Source organism: Nicotiana tomentosiformis, chromosome 6, assembly GCF_000390325.3.
Source record: "Nicotiana tomentosiformis chromosome 6, ASM39032v3, whole genome shotgun sequence".
In the NCBI taxonomy this organism is placed as follows: Eukaryota; Viridiplantae; Streptophyta; class Magnoliopsida; order Solanales; family Solanaceae; genus Nicotiana; species Nicotiana tomentosiformis.
The window spans coordinates 43,359,146-43,382,434 of NC_090817.1; positions in this window are offsets into that span (position 1 = coordinate 43,359,146).

Here is a 23,289-nt window from a genome sequence, read left to right on the forward strand (position 1 = left end):
ATAAATAACTATTGGCAGTAACTCAAATATTATAACCCCACATATAGTCATTAATACAAACAAACAAAAATATAATATAATTCAAAAATAATTAACACTATACGGAGTAATAAATAATAAGAATGTATATAGTAATATCTTAATTTAAATTACAAAAATATATTCTATTATTATCTCAACAGAAGTACCTCTCGCAACAACAACTACTTTTGCTAACTTAAAGTTACACTATTTATTACGTTCAGTATTTTAATATTGAAAGACAAACTAATATACATATATGATGGTTTATTGACAACTAAAATATTCTTACTTTTGAGAGTTACCAACATATAGAACAGTTGGATCGAAATTTGCTTAATAATTGTGATGTCACTTCAATTTTAACCACACAATTTAAGTCACTTTGCTTTTAACAATTTAAATGACATCTTTGGAACATAGACGGTTGTTCAGGTCACTATTTGTAAGTAAGAATATTCGATAAAGCTCTACGACTTTATGAGTTTTAATTTTATTTAGCAATTCATTTTATAAGAATCAACATATTCTTAATTAAATAAACTTTTAACGTACTTTTAATATTTCTCTTCTAACGTGCACATGTCTTAAAAGAAGATGAGTTCTTACATCTTGATTGGTAATTATTAATTAAATAAATTTTATATTTAATTTTTTATAATTCGCTGTATTTTGTGTAAATAACAACCTCAAATAGTGCATTATATTCATTTATATGTTCACCCTGTATAAATCTATTTTTATTCTAATTCACACGTATATATCGACACCAATAAGTACTCAATCAAATTACACAAATAATTTGTGAGAACATAAATATTAACAATGGACTAAAAAGTTACAGACCATACCTGACCCATTAGAGAAAATCCATACTCTCATTCCTATTTATTGTAGCATAACAACTGCAGCATTAATAGGAAAAACTAAAAAGTATATGTATTGCTTTCAAAAAACTAAGATATAAGCAAATTATAAATTCTTAGATAATTAGTTACACAGTAAGATAACACAATTAACATTTAATTCAGCTGATCTCTAAGAAGCTTCATACATTAAAATATTAACCCATAAAATACATTGATGTATAACTTACCATCAGTTCCATTATTTTCAAGTACATTTATGATTGAATTAACTCCCTTACAACATCATTGGAGTTGCTTTACCATTGATCCAATCGAACTGCATGACCATGATCATTCTCATTTGAGAATCGCTTTAAAATTATTTAAATCCAAACTACATGCATCATACATCTCGATTCTCAAACCTTGAAATAATTGAGCAAGAGATATAATTTTTTTTTAATCAATTCAAAGTACAAATTTTATCACACTATCTCTACCCCTCTTTCTATATTATTTTTCCTACTATGAAATTTTATAGAATTATTTTAATTTATATGAAAATTTGACTTTTAATTTTTTATTGAAATTAAATACATAAAAATTTAAAATATATAATTATTATATTTTTAATTTATTTCTTAAAATTATGTCAATTGTCCATATTTTTTGTTTTAGTTTTATCTATTATAATATTTTCAAAGATGTGTATCTGATCCATATAGTATGACTTCTCTCATTATTATTTATCTCTTCTTAAAAATTAAATTATTCTTATCCTTATATTGTCACGACCCAAATCTCACATGTCGTGATATCGCCTAACGCGATATTAGGCAAGCCGACAACTCACAATTTAACAGGCATCTTTAATTTAAAACATGCTGAAATAGGCTTAAGTAAATAAAATCTCATAATAACTGGAAGGAAACGTCGAAACTCAACACAGAATTTTCAAAATTCGGGTCTCACTGAGTACATGAGCATCTATACAATAATATGGTCTGAAACATTGTCTAGGAGGGTAGAACAGTATAAATAAAACTAAGACAATAAAGGAGGAGAGTCAAAGTATGCGGACACCAAAGCAGCTACCTCGATAATCTTCGAACTGGTAAAAACTCCAAAATCAGCAACCATTGTGTCCGGAAATACCTGGATCTGCACACGAAGTACAGAGTGTAGTATGAGTACAACCAACTCAATAAGTATCGTAAATAAATATGTCAATGTAAGAGAAGCTTAAATTATCAATGATACTATCTTTCCCGGTGTAGTTCTGTCTTTTATATCGGCACATAACAATATTTAAAACTAACTCATCAAGTTTCGTGAGAAGAATATACGTGGGTGCATGTGTACAGTTTCTCAAATACCCTGCTTAGACAATATCATGGCATGTAAAGGAGGAGAACAATTAAATCAGATAAATGATCAAGGAAATGCAAATTCCACACAACACTGGCCGGATTCTCTCAACTTTCCATATTGATTCCAAAGCACTGATTAGTATTCTCAATAACCGTGTGTACACCATCAAGAGAGAAACATGAGAGAGTGACCATAGGGGGATGGATCCGTATTCACACGCTACACGGATAACTCACGTGCTGCACGGACAATTCGCGTGCTAATAATAGAACCCGCACGGATAACTCACGTGATGCACGGACAACTCACGTGCCAATAATGTTAATATCTGGATTCGCACGGACAACTGATGTGCTGCACGGACAACTCACGTGCCAATAACATAATACGCCTGGCATGGTCATAGGCTCCCAGTCCAAACATATCATACAGGAGTAAGTAAACAAGTATACATGTATATAATGAATGAAATAAGATTCTCATGCTCCTCGACTGGTATAAATAACATGCTAAAGTGCAGACATGTGCAAAGTGTGTTATCATAGCTCAAATCGATAATTCCATCACTGAAAAATATTTATCAAGTTCGTTCAGGGATTAAACCTCTATGTAGCCTCAAACATGGTTCAAATAGTTCACACAAAATGTTACAAATATTAGAAAAGCTTTACAGTCAATTCTAGGCTTATAAGAGCCCGAGCACAACCCTAACACGAATAAATGACCCCGGTGCCTACACATGGGTTCATCCCCACGCATGTGCGCACCCAATAGCACGTAGCTATCACACCAATTCAGGCAACTAGTGCCTCAACCGAGTTTAAATAATATACTTACCTCAAGCAAATCAAATCACTCCACTAGAAAGCCCTTCCCACGCGTATCGGCCTCCGGAAGGATTGAATCTAGCCAAAAATAACGTAATACTGTCAACAAAAACTATAGGAATTGATTCCAATTAATAAAGCTACGATCTTTAGCAAAAATAAAAAAGTCAACCCCGGGCCCACGTCTCGAAATCCAACAAAAGTCGCAAAATCCAAACACCCATTCAACCACGAGTCCAACCGTACTAAAATTACTCAAATTCGATACCAAAGCGCCACTCAAATCCCCAATTCTTAGTCTCCAATCCCTAGCTCAAAACTCCCAAAAATCCACCTTAAAAACACACAAAATAGGTGGGGAAGTTCTCAATATTATTGAATAAAAATAATCAAGAGTGGCTTACCTCAAGAAATCACTCGAAATTCCTTTCAAAAATCGCTTTAATCCGAGTTTGCAAAGTCCAAAAATGAGAAAAATTTCAAACCCTTCGAACTTAAGTTCTGCCCAGGCCTTTCGCACTTGCGGCCATTTCTCCGCTTCTACGGTCGAATTTTTGTATTTGCGGAACTCACTTAAACTCCGCCCCACCGCTTCTGCGGTCTAAAGCCCGCAATTGCGAACGCGCTTCTGCGGAACCAAACACGTATTTGCGGGCTCGCAGATACGGCATACTCCTCGCACTTGCAACCCATCAATATCCTAGCCAAACGCGCATCTGCGACCCTTTGGCCGCTTCTGCGGCGTCGCACCTGCAGAAAATCCCTCGCAGGTGCGATTTTACCAGAGCTGAAGCACCAGCATTTTCCTAAGTCCAATTCTCAACCCGAATTCAATCCAAATCAAACCCGAGGCCCCCGGGATCTCAACCAAATATACCAACAAGTCCTAAAATACGATACGAGCTTAGTCGAGGCTTCAAATCACGTCAAACAACATAAAAAACATGAATCGCACCCCAATTCAAGCCTAATAAAAACTAATGAATTTCAACTTCTACAATCGACCCCGAAACCTATCAAATCAATTCCGATTAACCTTAAATTTTGCACACAAGTCATAAATGATATAACAGACTTATTCCCACTTTCGGAACTAAAATCAAAGCCCGGTAACCATAAAGCCAACTCTCGGTCAAACTTCTCCACTCTCCAAACTTCTAATTTTCCAACTTTCGTCATTTTAAACCAAAATTACCTACGGACCTCCAAATCAATATCCGGACACACTCCTAAGTCCAAAATTATCATACGGAGCTATCAGAACCATCAAAACTCCATTCAGGAGCCATTTACACATAAGTCAATATCCGGTCAACTCTTTTAGGCTTTCAACCTTGGGACTAAGTGTCCCAATTCCTTTCGAAACATCCCCGGAACCAAACCAACCATCCCGGTAAGTCACATAACAATAATTGAGCACAAAATACAGAGTAAATGAGGGAATGTAGCTACAACACTCAAAACGACCGGCCGAGTTATTACATCTATATATCTAAACACTGAAATTATTTATTTACATATTTTTTCCTTTTTTTGATTCCTTCTCTATATTATGAATAACCAATAACTTAGAGTTATTCATATTCTTATCTGCTACTCCCATTATAATATATTAATATATTATAGATGAGTGTATTTTTTCTTTTTCTTGTAATAAATTTTTTTATCTATGTTTATTCTTTTATTCTAATACCCAGATTAATAATTATATATCATACTTTTGAGTATTAATTATTAATTATTTTTATTTTATTTTTTAACTCAATTCAAAGTATAAATTTTCTCACACCAGCTCTACTCCTTATTTTTATATTATTTCTCCTACTATAAATAATTATATAACTATTTATTTAGTATTTAATACAATAATAGAAAAAAAAAAAGTTCATATGCTTATACTTTATACTTCACCAAAATATCAATGTATTTTGTTGTCCTTGAAATTTTTTTCCTATTCAAAAGCTTATAAGATTTGATTTAATAAGTTAAAATTGACAGAAGATATATTATTATTATTATTATTATTATTATTATTATTATTATTATTATTATTATTATTATTATTATTATACTATTAGGTAGTAGTAATATGTGCTGATAATACTTTCATCTTTATCTTTATAATTAGTTAAGATATGGATATTTTTTAAATAATCTTTTTTTATTTAAAAACTTATTAGTTAAGATAAAGCAGTAGGCTATTTCTTTATAAAAATATTCACTTTCTTTCTATTCAGATTCAAAAGAATCATATTTACTATCTTTCCATTTAAATTCAAAAAATAATCTTATCTTTAAATTTAAATTAAATGTTATTACCCAATATTGTCCTAATTTGCCAAGTGGCTTTATAGTAGCTTGGCATTTGGCTTAACCACAGTGCAAACTTTATTCCTTTAATATATATATATATATATATATATATATATATATATATATATATATATATATATATATATATATATATATATATATATATATATAGAGAGAGAGAGAGAGAGAGAGAGAGAGAGAGAGAGAGAGAGAGATTATTATTTGACAATTTTGTATATGTTTGTACAAAATGTTCTTTTCGATTTTCCCCTTTTGCTCAGCCAAATCGGTGTATGTGAATTTTTTTTGGCTTGAATGTGTGGTTCCTTGAACGTTAGTTGGATCATTTATTGCAAACAAAACAAAGTGATCATGGTGATTAATAGTTATTAGGGTTACCCGCCCCTGCCCATGTCTACTTTTTTTTTAATACCAATCAAATGAAGTCAAACTAAGCTACTAAATCAAGTCAAGCCAAGTCAATTCAAGGCAAACGAAGCCAAGCCAAGACAATTCAAGCCAAGTCAAATCAAGCTAAGCTAAGTAAGTCAAATGGGTAACAAAAGTTGGGATGGATGGGTATATTGGGTAATTAATTTTAATTGAGTAGGTATAAATTATAACTAGTTTTCAAATGGGTAGAAAAGAGTAATTATTTTAAGCTCATGGGTATTTTGCATAATTTGCTCTTTGTATATGGTTAAAATCGGGCTCGACAATTGCATGACATATCGAACTCGGAACGCGAGGGGTTGAAGATCGACCCCGAGTCTCATCGAACCGGAACACGAGGTCAGAATGTTCGTCCTAGAGAACATTGAACCCATGATCCCAGAATCGACCTTGACCCCAAATAAGATCGAGGAAGCATTGCCAATATAAGCAACAGAAGACAGAAACAACGGAAGGGTGAAATATTCATAACCGGTCAGATATTTCGGCGGGAATCTCGGCACGTATCAATAAAGAACCGGCAAATCAGCAAACCAGGAGATTTTACCTTTTATAGAATTGTACCTAAAATAGGACCCCCCTACTATATAAATGGGGTCTGATTACTTGTAAAACACATTGTAACACGCATCCCAAACAGTATATTATTATTCTCTTCAAGTTCTTATTATTCTCTTATTTTTTATCAATAAAAGTATTTTTGGCTCGAGGGTGGCTAACCTTCAAAGGCTAAGACTGTTCAACTTAAGCGATTTGCATTCACTTTTTCATTACTTGTTTCAATTACAATTTGATTTGTCGTTTAGTATCAAATTAAATTACATATCCTTAAAACCACTTATAAATTTAATTGTTATCCGATTTTGAGTAAAAACAGTTTGGCGCCTCCCGTGGGACTAAGGATAATAGTGGTTATTTGGTACAAATCTCCATAACACACATTACTTTACACTTTCTCTTTGAAGTGTCTCTAATTTCAGATTAAAACACAAAATGTCAAACTCTCAATCAGCACCCCTACACGTTGACAACGAGTCCGGTCATCACGGTGAAAATAACAACATAGCGTCCGGTAAAGGAGTACCGTCCGTTGATCCCATCGGAATTCCGATCGCAGATCCAATTGACGCTAATTCACATGTGGCTATCGACACAAACTTGCCTACCGGCTCCGAAAATAACATCTGTGGTGGAGCCCGATCATCAACTCGAAACACACAAAATATTGAAGGAGACAGGGTCAGTCTTCGGGTGATCTTCAAAATGCTGCAGGCTCAACAGGCGGAGATCGCTCAGTTACAGAACCAAAGCCGTGCACCGAGCAGGTTCGAGCCTGATCCACCCCGGGATGTCGCCCGCAGGGATGAACCGATCATAGAAAGGTCAAATGAACATGAATCGGGGGCTAACCCCGAGATCATAAAGATGCTCGAGGAGCTGACAAAAAGGTGGAAACCTACAATTTCAGAGTAGACCAAATCCCAGGAGTGCCGCCAATATTAAAAGGCTTGGATTCCAAGAAGTTCGTGCAAAAAACTTTTTCTCCGAGCGCGGCTCCGAAGCCAATCCCTAAGAAATTCTGCATGCTCGAGCTTGCTAAGTATAATGGAACGACCGACCCAAATGAGCATGTAACCTCTTACACATGTGCCATCAAAGAGAATGACCTGGAGGATAATGGGATCGAGTCTGTCCTATTGAAGAAGTTCGGAGAAACCCTATCAAAAAGGGCTATGATATGGTATCATAACTTACCTACTAATTCTATTGATTCATTTGCTATGCTTGTTGATTCTTTCGTGAAAGCACACGTCAGGGCCATCAAGGTCGATACCAGGAAATCGGACCTCTTCAAAGTAAAACAAAAGGATAATGAGATGCTCAGAGAGTTCGTGTCGCGTTTTCAAATGGAACGAATGGATCTACCACCGGTCGCTGATGATTGGGCTATTAGGCTTTCACTCAAGGGCCCAATGTTCAAAGCTCGGTGGCTTCGCAGCAGTTGAAACAAAACTTGATAGAATAACCGGTCGTTACTTGGGCCGACATGCATAACCGGTATCAATCGAAGATCAGAGTGGAAGATGATCAACTTGGAGCCCCCTCGGGGTCTGTTTATCCCGTCAGAACCTTCGACAGAGTCAAGAGAGACATCGATCATGAGCCGAGGCCAAATAGAGATCGGTATCAGCCATATAATGGAGACCGAAAAAGCAGTAGTTCCGGGCAGAACTCCATGAGAAACGAAAGGATAAATGACCGAAGTCAGATCAACCGAGGACTCCTGACCAAAAACAGCTTCGACAGGTCCATCGGGCCTAAAGAAGCATTGAGGCTATCAAAATATAACTTTAATGTAGATGTTGCCGCCATTGTATCAGCTATCGGGCACATCAAAGATACCAAATGGCCTCGACCTCTACAATCCGATCCAACCCAAAGGGATCCTAACCAGATGTGCAAATATCATGGCACTCACGGCCACAGAACAGAAGATTGTCGACAGCTGAGAGAGGAAGTGGCATAAAATGGTAAAGGAGATGGAATTAAAATGGTCTATGGAGAATAGTCAGCCGCAAAGGAGATGTTTGCGGTCGAAGAGGCGATTCCGGTATTCGCACTTACAATGATAAAGGGGTCGAGTTCGATTACAAAGCCATAAACCAAATAGCAATTAACGACACTAGCTCTGACCCAACAGGAAAACATGGGACTGATGAAAACGATGATTACGGGGTACCCAGGTCTTTTATAGCCCCCGATGATTCCGACGCCACCAAATCGACGGTCGAGGAGCTGGAACAGGTCATATTGGTCGAGCATCTACCCCACCGACATGTATACCTGGGCACAGAGCTAAATCCCGAGCTCAGTAAAAAACTCATTCATTTTCTTATGGCTAACATAGATTGTTTCACTTGGTCTCACCTTGATATGACAGGGATCCCACCGGAGATAACCACTCACAAGCTGAGCCTGGACCCGAAGTTCTATCCGGTCAAGCAAAAGAGGAGACCCCAGTCCGAGGTCAAACATGCTTTCATCAAGGACAAGGTATCTAAACTCCTTAAAATAGGGTCCATTCGGGAGGTTAAATACCCGGATTGGTTAGCAAATGTAGTAGTAGTCCCTAAAAAGGGAACAAATTAAGAATGTGTGTAGACTATAAGGATTTAAATAGGGCATGTCCCATGGATTCTTTCCCTTTGACCAACATCGATCGAATGATCGATGCCACGGCCGACTACGAGATCCTCAATTTTCTCGATGCCTACTCCGGGTACAACCAAATATGGATGGACCCGGGTGATCAGGAAAAACCTCCTTCATCACTAAATACGACACATACTGCTACAACGTGATGCCATTTGGTTTAAAGAACACCGGTGCCACTTACCAACGCCTAGTAAATAGGATGTTCGAGGAACAAATAGGAAAATCAATGGAGGTTTACATTGACGACATGTTGGTTACGTCCCTGCGAGCATAGGACCATTTAAAACATTTGTAGGAAACCTTCAACATATTAAAGAAATATAATATGAAGCTGAACCCAGAGAAATGCGCATTTGGAGTTGGATCAGGTAAATTCCTCAGGTTCATAGTATCCAACCGAGGAATCGAGATCAACCCCGACAAAATCAAATCCATCGAAGACATCACGGTTGTGGACAACGTGAAGGCCGTGCAAAGATTAACCAGGCACATATCTGCTGTTGGGTGATTCATTTCGAGGTCATCCGACAAGAGCCACTGATTCTTCACACTATTGAAGAAGAAGAATAACTTCTCATGGACCCCGAAATGCCAACGAGCTTTGGAGGAACTCAAACGGTACTTATCGAGCCCACCACTGCTTCACACACCGAAGGCAGACGAGCAACTATACTTGTACTTGGCAGTTTCGGAGATAGCGGTAAGTGGAGTCTTGGTCCAGGAAGAGTAAGGTACGCAATTTCCAATTTACTATATTAGCAGGACCCTAGGTAAAGCCGAAACTAGGTATCCTCACCTAGAAAAACTGGCGCTCGCTTTGTTAAGCGCCTCTAGGAAATTAAAACCATACTTCTAGTGTCACCCCATATGTGTCGTAACTACTTACCCATTGAGAAACGTTATGCATAAGACCGATCTCTCGGTCCGGTTGGCCAAATGGGCCGTGGAAATAAGTAGGTACGATATTGAATATTGACCTCAGACCGCCATTAAGTCTCAAATTTTGGCAGACTTTGTAGCCGACTTTATGTCGGCCCTAATACCCGAGGTCGAAAGAGAGTTATTAATCAACTCAGTGACTTCCTCGGGAATCTGGACCCTCTTTACAGACGGCGCCTCGAACACAAAAGGGTTCAGACTTGGCATCGTATTGAAACCACCAACAAGCAATGTAGTTAGGCAATCTATCAGGATTGTGAAATTGACTAACAATGAGGCCGAATATGAGGCCATGATTGCAGGTCTCGAACTAGCCAAAAGCTCGAGGGCAGAGATAATTGAAGCTAAGTGTGACTCCCTCCTTGGGGTAAACCAAGTTAATGGGACGTTCGAGGTCAGAGAAGAACGAATGTAAAGGTACCTGGATAAATTGCAGGTAACATTACATCGATTCAAAGAATGGACTTTGCAACACATACCTCGGGATCAAAACGGCGAGGCCGGTGCCCTCGCTAACCTAGGGTCATCGGTCGAGGACCACGAATTCAACTCGAGGTCAGTCATACAACTTATGAGATCGGTAGTGGAGGAAGGCCATGCCGAGATTAACTCAACAAGCCTAACTTAGTACTGGAGAAACAAATATATAGAATACCTGAAGACCGAAAAACTGCCTTCGGATCCAAAGGAATCGAGGACCCTACGTACAAAGGCAGCCCGGTTTAGCCTATCCGAAGATGGAACCCTATTCAGAAGGGTGTTTGATGGCGCGCTCGCGATATGTCTAGGACCAGGGGACACCAAATACATTTTGAGGGAAATCCACGAAGGCACCTGTGGAAATCATTTAGGCGCCGAATCACTGGTTTGAAAAGTTATTAGAGCCGGCTATTACTGGATCGATATGGAAAAGGACGCAAAAGAGTTCGTACGAAAATACGATAAAGGTCAAAGACATGCTTTGATGATTCATCAGCCCGGGGAACTGCTGCATCCGGTCTTTTCACCATGGTCGTTCATGAAGTGGGGAATGGCTATTGTCGGTCTCCTTCCATGGGCACCCCGGTAAGGCTCAATTTATATTGTTTATGACTGACTATTTTTCTAAGTGGGTGGAAGCCCATGCATATGAAAAAGTGAGGGAGAAAGAAGTCATCGACTTTATTTGGAATCATATCATATGCAGATTCGGAATGCCGACCGAGATCTTGTGCGACAACGGGAAGCAATTCATCGACAGCAAAGTAAGCAAGTTTCTCGAAGATCATAAGATTAAAAGGGTCTTATCAACATCCTACCACCCTAGTGGGAACAGACAAGCATAGTCGACCAATAAAACCATACTCCAAAACCTCAGAAAGAGGTTAACCGACGCCAAAGAAAGGTGGAAGGAAATCCTACCCAAAGTCTTATGGGCATACCGAACTACTTCAAAGTCCAGAGCCGGGGCCACCCCATTCTCACTAGTCTACGACGCCGAAGCTCTAATACCGGTCGAAGTCGGAGAGCCGAGTCTTAAGTTCCGATATGCAACCGAGGAGTCAAACGGTGAAGATATGAACACGAGCCTTGATTTATTGGATGAAAGGCACGAAGCAGCCCTTGTCCGGTTGGCCGACCAAAAGCAGCAGATCAAGAGATATTACAGTAGAAGGACCAACCTTCGACACTTCAGCGCCAGGGACTTGGTACTAAGGAAGGTTACACTAAACACCAGAAACCCGAACGAAGGGAAGTTGGGGCCGAACTGGGAAGACCCTTACCAAATTATCGAGATCACCGGTAAAGGATCGTACAAACTCAGAACGATGAACGGTGAGCAACTACCAAACAACTAGAATATAGCTCACTTGAAGCGATACTATTGCTAAGGTACGATCCCATTCATTTTCTTTTATTTATTTATATTCCGAACTAACACTTGCAGGGAATCATCGAGAAGCAATATGATTTTTAGGTCTGAAAGCGCGCATTGCACTCTTTTTCTCTTGAACCAGTTTTTTCCCAAATGGGTTTTTCGGCAAGGTTTTTAACGAGGCAACGGTAAATCGTGCTAACTTAGAATTGAAGGCCGGTTATGAACTGGTATCGTAGGTTACTATAATAGTATTCGAGGCCTCTCTATGCTCGACCTCGAACACTGGGGGGCATCACCCTTGGATAACAACTTTAGCAAGGAAGGAAACTTTACGATTCAATGATCTCGGCTCGATCGGTAGGATTTACTATAAGGGCCAAACGGTCACATGAACCATGCACACATAAACTACTCGAGCCCTGGCATAAAACCTGTACACATGTGTAACTATCACGCACAAGAATAAAAGAAATTTCTACCTTGCGGATAAATATCTTATCCTTTAAGAATTTCTTTTTTTTTTCTTTTCGTTTTCTTAAAAAGAAATTTCGTACATCTGATCCCCTAAAGGTACAGAGCCCAAGGGCCGCCTTTACCCGAATTCAAACGACTACCCCAATCGGGGACTGCCGACAAAAATCAAACTCGGACAACTCGGGCTATCAGAGCCTAGGGGTACAAGACCCATTAGGCAATGCCCGAACCTTAAAGGCTACGGCCACTCCCATTCGGGGACTGTTGTCTTAGGCAAAGCCCGGATAACTCGGAGTAAAGCCCACTGGGAAACACCCGAACTAAAAAGGCTACGACCATACTAAAACGGCTCAGAGACGTCCGAGACCCGTAACAAAAAAACAAGGCCTTCAAAATTTTATAACCGGTTCTAAAGGCTACCCTCGGAAAACTATAATCTAAACTACTTTGGGAAAAAGTTTTCAGTAATACCGAACACCCACGATGCCTTAATGTTGAAGGCAAGGTTTGTTTGAACCTCCGAACGTAACCTAACTATTTAATGCTAAGGCATTTCGATCTTTGCAAATATAAGTAATAAAGCAAAGGAAAAAATCAAAAGCCGTTGAAGGGAAAAAGCCTTATATACATATCAAAAAATTCTTTTTACAAGGGCCAAACTGCCCCGATGCAAATTTTAACGAAGGTCGAACGACCTCAATAAAAAGATAATACAAAAAAAAAAACTCTAAAAAGGACCTAAGTGGCCTAGTCTTGGGGGCCGCATCATCACCTTAGCCCAAATCTTATGACTCCTCATCATCCTCGGGATAGGCCAATCTTTTGGCCTTGGCTTCGAGCTCTTTGGCATTCTCAATCTCAGACGATAAGTCGAAACCCCGAGTGTGAATTTCCTCGAGGGCTTCCCTTCGAGATTGCCACTTCACATGCTCGATGAAATCTTTTGCTCGAACCTGAGCCGCCTCGACATCGACCTTATAAACGGCCACCATCTTGTCGGCATCAGCTTTAACTGCCTTGGTCTCCGACTTGGCCGTCTCGAGCTCTTTGGCCATATTTTCTTGATCGCAAACAGCCGAATTTAGCTGAAAATAAAGCTCCTCAATCGTTTTGGCCTGCACCAAGGCCTTTTCCTTCGCAGCTCGAAGTTGGACCTCAACCGAAGACAACTGTGCCAGGGAAGTATCCTTTTACGAGGGCAAGCGGTCCATGTTTCTTTTCCATTCTTAGGACTTGGCCTTCACCGTATCCACTTCCACCTGGAGCTTCTCGATATGATCAAGTTTCTTTTGACCTACGGGTTCGGACCGTTAGCCACCGTATCCGACTCATCGTCACTAACCTCAAATACTATTCTTACCTGCTTGACCAGGTCGGCATGCTCCTTTCGAGCCGCCTCTAGCTCAGCCTGGAGTTTCTCACTGAGAAGTTTGTAAGCATCCCTCTTCTCAATAAGCCCTCGAGTCTCGGCCTCATGTTGGTTTAACTCTTCCCGATATCAGAGAAAAGTCTCGTGATGAAGCACCGAGGCCTGCAAGCACAAAGAAAAAAGTTACGATTATTTACGACTTAATCTAAGTACATAATAGAGGTCATCAAGAGGCATCCGAAGTTACCCGATTTAATGCATGTTGTGCTTCGTTGAACAGGCAGGGCAATTCCACTTCATTATCTTGGCTTGATCCTCTTCTTTCACCAGACACCAAATATATCTAGCGATCCCTATGGGGGCAGAAAGGACCCGGGCATCCTCCAGAATAGACATAATGACCGACCGCTTCCGATTAGGATTCACACTCGGAGCTGGGAACCGGTCGACTAGTTTCAGACTTGAAGAAGACCCGCTGGTTCCCGAAGGCGGACTCTTCCTTGGCACCGATAAATCACCCAACCCGATGACGTCCTCTAAGGCGGTAGAGTCTAAACCATCAAAAAAGTTGTAATAGGGGTCTGCCACCCCTTGGGGCACCTCGTTAGGATGCCCTCTCAGCGTCTGGGCCTCGTTAATCATGAAATCAGTAAACGAAGGTGACTCAGAGAGATCTATCACTCCAAGTACATCCTTTGAGGCATTATCTTCTGCCCGAGAAGCACCGGCCGCGATCTCTTTATCGGCCTCCCCAACTTGGGCAAAACGGTCTCGCCCCTCCCTGGTTCGAAGGCCTCAACCACTGCCTTTTCATCCCCCCCCGATTTGAGGTAGTTCGACGCCGCCTCGGCACGGGCCACCAGTTCAGAAGCTTCTTCTTCTTCTTCGGACTCATCCCTCAACCCATGGAATGAGTCCGATAGGAGCTCTTGGGCGCTGGTACTTTCTTTGGATTTGCGTACTAGCCTCCTCCTCTGTTTTTTCGGTTCCGTGTTTGGAGAACTTGGAGCCCTTTTTCTCTTCTTCTCCCCGCCCTGTCTCGGAGCCAGAGACTCGGCGAGGCAATCCTCGTTACCAGATGGAGGCCTCATTGCGACATCCTTGGAAAGACCTGCAAAGAAAAAAAAAATGAGTAAAAGGCTCAGCAACACAGAGGAAACCTAAGTTTTATCCACTTAAGAAAACAATCTCACCATGATAACGGGCCTCATACCGGCCCTTCGAAAGTTCGCGCCATGCGCGCTCAGAATATGGTTTATGCGATATAATTCCCTCGACCCACTCCTTGAGTCGAGGAACTGCATCCGGCATCCGAGCAACAACTGCACCACCACAAAACATTGATGAGAAGGGAGGAAAAGGGAGAGCGATGAACAAAATCTTGAAAACAAGATTATACTTAGGTCTTCACTCGGACAAAGCAGCCTAACCAACCTCGATCCCGATCTTCATCGATGCTCGAGAACGGGGCCTTACTGGCCCGGCGAGCAAGCTTGATTAGTCCCCCTTGATTATAATGAGGACTATATAGGCGCATGAGATGTTCGAGGGTGAAGGGATACCCCTCGATCTTGCTTACGAAAAAACGAAGGAGAATTACTATCCTCCAAAAAGAAGGGTGAATTTGACCAAGGATCACCCCGTACCTCTTACAGAAGGCAATAATGACCGGGTCCAAGGGACCCAGCGTGAAGGGATAAGTGTAGACACTTAAAAATCCCTCCACGTGGGTAGTAATGGCTTCCTCGGGCTTGGGGACCACTACGTGCTTATTAGCCCTGTTGCAATCTTTCTTGACCTCGGAAAAGACGTCCTCGGTGATCGAGCAAATATATCTCGAGACCGTCTCACACTGACCCGGTACCGAGGAGGGCTTCTCGTTCTTAAAATCAGCACTGGCCAGACACCCCCTAGGGATGAACATTTTTAGAGGAGGCTGCGGTGCCGGTTCCTCGGTAGCAGCAGACGAAACATTTTCCTCTACAACCGATCACGAGGCAGAGGGAGTTTCTTTTTATGGAACGGATTTTGACGTGTTCGCCATTTCTTTGATAGATGAAGAAAAGAGAGGGAGTTTAAAGATTAAGCTTGATGGTTAGGGATAAAAATAGAGTTGAAGTTCTTGAAAAAGGATTTCAGAATAGCCAAAAATTTAATGGCGAGAAATGTTAAAATCTCTAAGAAACAAGAGTAGAAAAGATTTAGATGTAAAGTTTGAATGAATGAAGAAGGGAGTATTTATAATTTCCAAACGACGGTTCAAAGCTAGGAGTGGCCGACCAGCAACTGACGAGCATTTAATGCCATTAAGACGTGATTAACGAGACGTTTCGTTCATTTTGTCATTTCTGACGCGAAGTACCGAGGTAAGAATCGAAAGCTCATATCGTTTCTCGTCGTTTATTTTCCGAAAAAAGAGGGGACTATCTGTATACGGTCGAAATCGGGCTCGACTATTGCATGACAGATCAAACTCGAAACGCGAGGGGTTGAAGATCGACTCCAAGTCTCATTGAACCGGAACACGAAGTCAGAATGTCCGTTCTCGAGAATATTGAGCTCATGATCCCGGAATCGACCTTAACCCCAAATAAGCTCGAGGAAGCATTACCGGTATAACCAACAGAAGACCGAAATAACGGAAGGCCGAAATATCCATAACCGGTCGGATATTTCGGCGAAAATCTCGGCACGTATCAATAAAGAACCAGCAAATCAGCAAACTAGGAGATTTTTACCTTTTATAGAATTGTACCTAAAATAGGACTCCCCTACTATATAAATGAGGTCTGATTACTTGTAAAACACATTGTAACACGCATCCCAAAGCAGTATATTATTATTCTCTTCAAGTTCTTATTATTCTCTTGTTGTTTTTTTTATCAATAAAAGTATTTTTGGCTCGAGGGTGGCTAATCTTCAAAGGCTAAGACTGTTCAACTTAAGCGGTTTGCATTCACTTTTCCATTACTTGTTTCAATTGCAATTTAATTTGTCGTTTAGTATTAAATTAAATCACATATCCTTAAAACCACTTATAAATTCAATTGTTATCCGATTTTGAGAGAAAATACTCTTTTTACTTGAAGAATTAAACTTATCTTCGTAAGATTTTAACTTTTTGAGATGAGCAAATCTTCTTTTTTCAGGTCTGTCTAGTAACATTATAATTTAACTAATAAATTTTATTACGCTTAGCGCGGCTCAATCAGATAACTTTTGAAATGATATTATTTTGTATTTAGTTGAGAAAATAAATACATAGCTTTTATCTACATACATATATAAATTAATTATATATTGATTATATCATAAATATAATATTTTATCATGGACAACTTTGGTCAATTTGACAGACGTCAATTGGCCTTGTTTATACACTACTTACTTAAATAGTTCTAGCATATGAATTTTTTTTATAAAATAAGTCATACATTTGGATTTTCAATCAAATTTAACTTGAGAGGTACATAACCGCGGGTAATCATACACAAAGAAGCATAGCAGATCATTTGAAGAAATTGTCGAGACAATCTCTTCAAAACTTTGTCGAAATGCATAACAGGTGCAAGGAAGTTGAGCACCTCTTTAAGGTTCCTCTTTTTTTTCTTCTGTTGTTTGCACATGCACACAAATGATATCAATTATTTGAGATGAGGAAAATAATCACATTTTCTCAAATTGTCAGTTGTTTTGAGCATGTATGTAATCATGCTTTCTCAATTCATTTTTTTTAAACAATGAAAAAAATAACCAAAATCCAATGTGAATTTCACACCATCATTCTTAAAATCAAAATATATAGGGCATTTCTATGCCAAACAAAAGGTAAGGCTATTGTATTTGAATATATGTGCTATATTAAGAGTAGCAAAATATGCATATATTGTGAATGGCAGTGTGCTCATCATCAAGCTTGAACTTGAATTCTCAAATACTGCCCACAAATAACGCCATATGTTCATCTCTTCCCTACTCCATAACCAATAAAAATTACGCACAGAAATATTATATGAAATAATATAACTGTGGCAAAAGCACCAATAGTGGGAGAAAAAAAAAGGAAGAAAGAAGGAAGAAACTTTCTGCAGTTTCGAATGAAAAGGAGAGGAATGATTGTTATTAATAAAGAAAAAAATTAAGTTGTCCAATGAAGAAGAGGATGTGCATTAGTATTTATAATAATTAAACCAATGAAAATTATACATAAACATATATTGTAGGAAATAATATAACTGTCGCAAAAGAACTAACAATGGGAGAAAAATAAGGGGGAGAAACGAAGAAGAAAGAAACTTTGTGCACAGTGAGTTTCGAATGAAAAGGAGAGGAATAATGACTATTATTAACGAAGAAAAAGAAGAAAGTTGTCCAATGAAGAAGAGAATGTGCATTACTATTTATAGTAGCCAATACAATTAGTAACTGACATTTTGGATAATAGAAATAGGAGGAGTAACGTTTATTGAGTAATTGTAATAGAAAATGAGTATTAAATCTATCAAGTTGTAATTGTAATGAACGTGTCTTTTAAGAATGAGAAGAATGAATAACTGAAGAAAAAATAAATAGAAGAAAGACAAAAAAAGAGAAAAAAGATAAATATATTTCTTGACCAAAGAGAAGTGTCAAGCCACCTTATCTATTACTACCTGTTATATATATATATATACACACAAAAGTTTTTCGACATGTGCAACACATATGTACGCCAAGCCATGTAGTATACATTATCAATATTATTTAAATAAAGATCTCGGTATAATTATATATAAAAAAAGAAAGTATAATACAAATTTATGCGGATAATCAGTGAATAACAATCAAAATTTAATTAAATACATGTGATATTTGTTTCATACATATTTTGATTTATAAAATACAAATATGTAATGAAGCGTATCTCACCTGATACTGAATTCCTTATAGACGATAATTGGGGTATGATCCTTTTATCTATTTCGATTGATCTGTCACCAGCCTTGAAAATATAATATATAAATATAAATATTATTTACTCTCACTATCTTAAAATGATAAAAACAACTTTCAAGTAGATATGATTCTTTCGGAAAAGTACTTTATGTACATCATTCTTCAACTTCAAAGTAAACTTATACATATATATATATATATATATATATATATATATATATATATATATATATATATATATATATATATAACACTAACATTAATCAGTGTTATTCCTAAACACAACAAAGATGCATAGCTCATCACATAAGAGACGCCTACCCATAAAATTTATGAACGTATTTCATATAAATAAGTGATTTAAGAAAGTAGATATTGTTATCAAATAAAAACTGTAAAGTAATTAAATCGAAGACAAGTATAGAGAGAGATTGATATATTATTCATATTCAAACTCATGTACATAATGAACTGAAATTTCCTCTATTTATAGAAGAAAGGAAGCAGTTGCGAGGCTTTTCAGGAAGCAGCTGCAAGGCTTTTCAGGAAGCAGTTGCGAGGCTTTTTTTGAGCTGCTTGTACGCTGTCTGTATGAGCTGCTCGCAACCTGCCTGTTTAATAAGAAGCTGTTGCAAGTCATTTCATTGAGTTGCTTGCAACCTGCCTGCATCAGCTACTTGTAGATAAACTTCAATGGAGTACTAAATGGATAATCTTCTTCAAGAAGATTATCTACAACGGAGTAATAAATGGACATCCATAATAATATTTTTATAACATTCCTCCTTGGATGTTCATTATTAAGTGCCTCATTAAAACTTTACTAGGAAAAACTCTGTGGAAAAAAAATCCTAGTCAAGAAAAAAGAGTACACTAATAATATACATTGCAAGCTGCATCATTAAAAACCTTACTAGGAAAATCCAATGAAAAAAAACCTAGGCAAGGAAAAAAGAGTACAGTGCATACTTTACTCCCCCTGATAAAGACGTTATTTCAAATACCTAAGTTTCCGCATTCCAATCTTGAATAACATCTTCTTGAAGGTTGCAGTTGGCAAAGACTTGGTGAACAAATCTGCCTAATTTTCAATTGAACGGATTTGTTGCACATCAATCTCACCATTTTTTTGAAGATTATGTATGTAGAATAATTTTGGTAAAATATGCTTCGTTCTATCTCTTTTTATAAATTCTCCCTTCAATTGGGCTATGCATGCAACATTGTCTTCTTATAAAATTGTGGGTCTTCTATCACATTCCAAACCACATTTTCTCGAATGAAATGAATCACTGAGCTCAACCATACGCATTCCCTACTTGCTCCACATGTAAACACGTAGCCGATTTGGGATTGAGCTGTGATGACCCAAAATGTCATCTTATGTTTTAGAACTCGAATCTGCGCTCTTAAACCTTAAAAATCTCATTTTTACCCTTTTCGATTTGCGTGCGTAGTCCGGGCAGGTTTCCGAAAAGCTTTTACGTTGAAAACTAATGAAAATAAGATTGTTTACCTTAAAAGTTAATTTTAGTTGATTTCGGTTAATATTTTTGGTAAACGAGCCCGGATCCGTACTTTGACGGTCCCGGTAGGTCCGTATCGAATTATGGGACCTGGTCGTATGCCCGGAATTGAATTTGGAGGTCCCTAGCTTGAGTTATGAATTTTTTATGAAAATTAAAAGTTTGAAAATTATTTGTTTTTAAGAATTGATTGATATTTGGCATTGTTAGTATCGGGTCCGTATTTTAGTTCTAGAGCCCAGTATAGGTTCATTATGATATTTAAGACATGTCTGTGAAATTTGATGAAAAACGGAGTTTATTTGACGTGATTCAGACGTCCAGTTGAGAAAATAGAAAGTTTAAAGTGTTCTTGAGAATTTTATTTGAATTGATGCTAAATTTAGAGTTCTAGGTGTTATTTTGGCGATTTGATCGCGCGAGCAGGTCCGTATGATATTTTTAGACTTGTGTGCATGTTTGGTTTGGATTCCCGAGGGCTCGGGTGAGTTTCGGATAGGCCACGGGATGTTTTGGACTTTGAAAATCTGGTTTTTCTGCAGAATCTGTGTTCTGGCATGTCCTTCTTCGCGTTCGCGAAGGTACTCTCGCGAATGCGAAGAGTAAACTGAGCATCTGAGGATTTCTTCTTCGCGAACGCAAAGCGATGGGGGCGTTACCCTTCGCGAACGCGTAGCGTTAGGCACTGGGGAGGGGGAGTCAGCCTTTTCTTCATCGCGAACGCGAGCAATGTCTCGCGAACGCGAAGACCAGGGAAGGGTAGCCTACACGAACGCGAGCACTGCCTCGCAAACGCAAAGGCTTGGCAGGCCATACACTTCGCGAACGCGACAGTGCTCTCGCGAATGCGATGAACACTGTCGCCCAACACTTAACAGAATCCAAAACGGGATTTTTGCGAAAAAATTCATTTTTCTCAAAAATCAAACGGTGAAGGGCAATTTTTCAAGAGTCATTCCTTCCCCAAATTGTTGGTAAGTGATTCTAAACCAATTTCTTTCAATTACCCATTACATTTCTTGAATTTTGAACCTAAAATCTAGAGTTTTCATGGTAGAATTAGGGGTTAGGGTAGAAAATACGAATTTCGGGAATTTGGGGATTTCGACCTCAATTTGAGGTCGGATTCCAAAACTAATTACATATTCTGACTCGGGGGGTGAATGTGTAAGAAGATTTTGGTCAGAACCTCAAGTTTTGGCCAAGCGGGCCCGGGGTCGATTTTTTGACTTTTTGAGGAAAAATTGAAAAATTTAATTTATGCAATATAATTGATTCCTTTAGCAATATTTGATATTATTGAGTCATTTTTGAATTGATACGAGTGGTTTGGAGGTGAATTCCAAAGAAAAAATTGTGATTGAGAATTAAGTGGCCTTCAGAGCGAGGTAAATGTTGTGTCTAACCCTGACTTGAGGAAATTAAGAACCTTAGATTACTTGCTAAGTGAAATCCATGTGAGCGGCATATATGTGAGGTGACGAGTACTTATACGCCGCCAAATTTACCTGTTTTTCCATGTTTCTCTGTTTTTCTTATATTATCTTTTCCTATGTCAAATTGCTACGTGTTATGCTAGTATTGTTCCATTTATCGTTCTTATCATGTTTACGGATTTTTTAGTGATAATTGAGTTTTTATTTCAAAGTTGAGATTGATATTATGGAACTAAATATTGAAGCAAGGTTTGTACTTGTTATTCTGTCTCCCTGTTGTTATTTATGCATTGCATTATGGTAAGGGAGAGTGTTAATGCACGAAGGATGATGCCGTGCCATGTTGTGAGTGTTAATGCACGAAGAGTGATGCAGTGCCATATAGTGAGTGTTAATGCACGAAGGGTGATGCCATGCCATATTGTGAGTGTTAATGCACGAAGGGTGATGCCGTGCCATATAGTGAGTGTTAATGCACGAAGGGTGATGCCGTTCCATATTGTGAGTGTTAATGCACGAAGGGTGATGCCGTGCCATATTGTAAGTGTTAATGCACGAAGGGTGATGCCGTGCCATGATATGAGAGTAAAAGCACGAAGGGTGATGCCGTGCCGTTTTTATTAAATTTATGGTGAGATTGAGAGTAAAAGCACGAAGGGTGATGCCGTGCATTTTTCCTTACTGTATTCACTATTCCTGTTAATTCATGGTATATTGACTACTCCGGTGATCATTCTGTTGTAGTTCTTTATCTTGTATTCCCCTCAGTATGTTTTTCCTTCTGACATTTCCTGTTTAGTTCTTCATTCCTGTTATTTGCGTATACATTGTTAAAATGTACAGGTTGATTTGTAGGTACCTTGCCTTAGCCTCGTCACTACTTTGTCGAGGTTAGGCTTGACACTTACCAGTACATGGGATCAGTTGTACTGATGTTGCACTCTGCACTTTCTGTGCAGATTTTGATACCGGCTCAGGTTGATCGAGATTTGCTACTGGTCCGTTGTCCGGAGACTCAAGGTAGATCTATCGGCGTTCACAGACCTTGAAGTCCTCGTCTATCTTTTATGTCCTACTATTTTCTTTCATTCAGACAGTTGTATTTCTTTCAGACTATTACTTCTAATAAATTCTAGAATGCTCGTGAATTGTGACTCCAGATCCGGGTGGTAGTAATTAAAACAGTTTTATGATATTCCCCGCTTATTATATTTTATTTTAGTTAATTATTGTTATTTACTGAATGGAAATAAGGAATTGGTTTAATGATTCTCTAACGTTGGCTTACCTGGCAAGTGAAATGTTAGGCGTTATCATGGTCCCGTCGGTGGGAAATTTCGGATCGTGACACGAGCTTTATAGGGATCAAATACATAAACAACAAGTATAATAAATTCTGATGACATTTTCATTATAAAAATATATGGACAAATAACATCACTTACGTAACCTTCTTTCAGCAAATATTCACTAAGGCGATTATACCACATGCACCCAACTTTCTTTAAACAGTACAAAGACCTTTATAACATGACCAAAGTACATTTCTTGAGACTTTGAACTATATGATTCAGGCATTTTAAATCCTTCTGGGATCTTTATAGGAATTTAATCAAATGAGTCATATAGTTTATGACTTGCATTTAAATGGCATGACATCTTCAGGTGTCTGGACTACAGGTCCGATCCTCACAATCTTTTAT